Below are 3,765 nucleotides of genomic sequence, written 5' to 3'. Positions count from 1 at the left end.
GGAATGTACTGGTGAAGCAACAAGTCAGGGACAAAATCACTAATATAAAGCTTCAAACTGGAAAGAAATACTGGAAACGGCTATCAACATGCTTTGTAGCATCCATGTTGTTTCCGCACACTGACATCGGAAGAACGACTTCCCAACTTGGGAAATGGGACCATCCGAGGAGCATGTGAATGCACCATTACTCTGTCTCGTTTCAAGAATTCTGGATCAACGGAAGTACATTTCCAGGATAAAGCTTATTATCTTGTGCGTGGCTTACCCGCCGGATGTTAGACTTTGCCCCTCACCTTCCGCTCTATGTGTGTTGCCGTTCTCAAAATCCTTTCGCTACGGCAAACAACAACAAACTTTGAGCTAGCAAGCCACATGCTGAAAATGGCAAGTTTTCTTTTGCAGGGTGCAAATGTTCCACCTTAAGAAGCTCCTTCCCGAGACCATTTTGCAGAGCCACTGTCTCTGTTTCCGGAGCTTAGTGCAGCCCAAGACTATTGTGATTGGTGAAAAGACCAGAGTGTGTTTTTTTTCTTATCCCAGAACATACAGTATGTGTGGTGTAGCCAGACCTTCCTCCGCAGCGCTGTGGAGATAGGTCTGGCGATGCAAGTTTCAAGAGACCGAAACACACTTTCTGGAACAAGTTGGTAGATTTGTGTAACTTTTAGGACTTTATTGACAAAAATACTGAATGAAGGTCGACATTTGTGTGTGTGTGTGTGTGTGTGTGTGTGTGTGTGTGTGTGTGTGTGTGTGTGTGTGTGTGGGCGTTGCAGCAGCAGCAGCAGCTTTGGGTATTTCATATCAGATCGAACAACAAAAGAGGAGCGGGGGAGAAAAAACTGTTTCCACATAAGCTGTTTTCATTCTTCTCCGCTTCCGGTCCAGTGGAACAGTTGATGAAGTTTAAATGAAGCAGAATTAGGAGATCAAGCAGACACAGGAGCCGACGCTGATGGTATCCGTGAGCCCCCCCGCGTTTGGGGAATCGAACCGGGGGACAGCTGACCTGGATAAAATCAAGAGAAAGAGAAACGTGGAGAGAGAAAAAAGATTAAAGGGGAGGTGGAGGAGGAGGAGGAGGAGGAGGAGGAAGAGGAGGGGGCTGAGTCAGATAAAGGGATGAAGTATCTCCTAAATGTGATAATCTCCAATCACCTCTAACATCAATTCTGCCAAGGCCCGGGTTAATGAGCTCACAGCCGATCAAGCGTTATGCACCGGGACCCCCACCGCCCCCTGATTCCTCCTTTCTCTCCCTCGCTGTCGCTCTCATCATCACTGTTGTTCTTTTGATTTAATCCCTCTTACTTCAGCTGATTTGAGCAAGATGGGAGAGATGGATGGAGGAAAGGGAAAAGCCTATTACCCAAGCTCCTCTGCTCTCAACTATCTAAATGCTAACGATGTGAGGGGGCGAGAGAGAGGAGGGGAGGGGAGGAGAGGAGGGAAATGATGATGGGAGGAAGACACGCCGAGGGGAAATGGGAAAGAGAGCACGAGCGTGTTGGCAGGGGAGGACAAGATGCATCCGAGGGGGGCTAATCTGTTGTTGCTCGGGGTCTCCGGGAGCAGTTTGGTTATTTTGAAAGCAGGTTAGCTGAGGGGAAAGCCCGGAGTCCCGTGTGCTGACCCTCCATCCCCGGGGTCAAAGCACCTGATCTCGCCTCTTTACTTCCACTTGAGCAGTTTTGACTCACCAACACCTCCTGTCCTTGTCTGTGCTCATTTTTACCTGCTTTCACTTCTCTATTGATTAAAACACGAGGCGAGCCTACGTGTCTGCCTGTTGCAAAGAATGACATGTTGAACATGTGATTGGCTCTGGCTGGTGTAGTTGGTCGGAAAAGACTGGGGTAAAAGCTGCGGTTCACCTTGAACTGAGAGTAATGTCTGTTTCGATCTGGTTTCTCGGCGGGCCCACCAAGGGACCCGGATTGTTTTGTTATGAGTTTTCGCTTCTCGCTCTGCCTCCTGAACAATTGTTTTCTTAGTTAGGCTTCTCGATACAGTACCCAGAGGCCCTACATACAACTGAGTCAATATTTGGCAATTGCTCAAGCTGAAATGATGATTATGAGCCAAGGTTTGGCACGACCACAGGATGCCATGTCTGCGCCACCACAATTCAAACCTACTGCTTTGATTGGACTACAAATTCTCCAAACAGAGCACACGCAATCCAGTGTTTCCCTTGTTTAATTTCGCTTTTTCAACTTTGCAATTACACGCCGGTGGGTAGCGAGGCACCTGTGTGTGTGTGTGTGTGTGTGTGTGTGTGTGTGTGTGTGTGTAATGTGGTGTGTGTGTGTCGCGAGTTAATTGCCTTGCAAGTTCACATGGCAGCTCTGCTAATTTACATGACGATGTGAGGGAGACACGCTGCAATGTGCCACTCTTTCAACTGTTACAATAATTTTGATTTGTTTCACCACCTGACACTCAGCATTTCAATTTATCTCAAATGCACAAGAACAATGGGAGGAATTTGCTCGAAACAGGCACACACACACACACACACACACACACACACACATTTGGCTTGTTCACGTCTGCCTGAGAAGCACAGTCACTTATTCTGTGCATAACAACTCAACAGTACCCCTCAGATTTGCCTCTTTCAAGAGTCCCATTTGATTTCATATTGGCCAAAGAAACAGTGGAGGGTGAGAGGCAAGTGAACAATCAATCTTTGTAATGTGATCCACGGATTGAGCTTGGTGAGTAAATGTTTGCAGAGGCAGCCATCCAAGCCTGCAGTCAAAGGAATTCTGCAGAAAAGGAATCTATCCATGGCAGGCCTCTCTCTTTATCTCTCGCCTGCCCGACAGCAGCAGGGCATCAAGCACATTATATTCCAGCGCTCTGTGCATTTTTCATATAGGCTCGCCTTTTATGTTTTATGTACGCCAGCTCAGGGGAGAACAGCTGTGTGGGCGCCGCATCCTCTGTAAGTTTAGAGGGAGAGAGAGAGAACTCATTTCAGTGGGAGAAGTGGAGCAGAATGCCAAACGCAGCGAGCGCAGTACCTGCGTACAAACAGGAGCTGCAGACCAAGGCCTGCCTCAGCTATTACATTACCATAATACACGGAAACAACACCTCGCATGCTGCTACTGCAGTAATTTGAAAACAGATTGACAGGATTTACAAGTTCTCAGCTTATCTTCACCGTGACCTCTCTGGCCTCAATCTTCACTGTCAACTTTTGGAGTAAAATCGTATGTCGGGAGGCTTATTCGCAGTTGTTGTTACTTTTCCAGGATAATCTGGTATTATATATCATAATGGGAATTGATTTTTTTTTTTTATGTAGCATTTGATTATTGTGGAACTGTGCGTTGATCAAAACAGAAAAGAGAGAAAATATATATAGTGTGATTTTATAATTGACCCTACTTGCTCCTTCATACAGAGTTGATAAATCCCTCCGGCTTCGTCTGTGACCGTCATCCTGTTGGATTATAATACACTGCGGCGTATATGGGCGATACGGTGAACAGAACAACAGCTGCATTATGAATTGGTGCACGGAGTGTGCCATCTATACAAAATGTAATGTTACCACTTGCTGCTAATGCCACTCAAAGGTCAGTAAAAAAAATAAAGAAGAAGAATAGATAAACCACTAACTTTGTCTAGTTAGATTTTGTAATGACACAATTAAAATGCAAAGGTGCTTAAAATTCTTGTTGATGCATTTTAAATCAATTGGTTCAAATTTCAAACATGTTTGGGGGGTTTTACAACAGATTTGAAACA

This window comes from Sander lucioperca, chromosome 14, assembly GCF_008315115.2.
Source record: "Sander lucioperca isolate FBNREF2018 chromosome 14, SLUC_FBN_1.2, whole genome shotgun sequence".
In the NCBI taxonomy this organism is placed as follows: Eukaryota; Metazoa; Chordata; class Actinopteri; order Perciformes; family Percidae; genus Sander; species Sander lucioperca.
Note: the sequence above shows the minus strand (reverse complement) of the source record.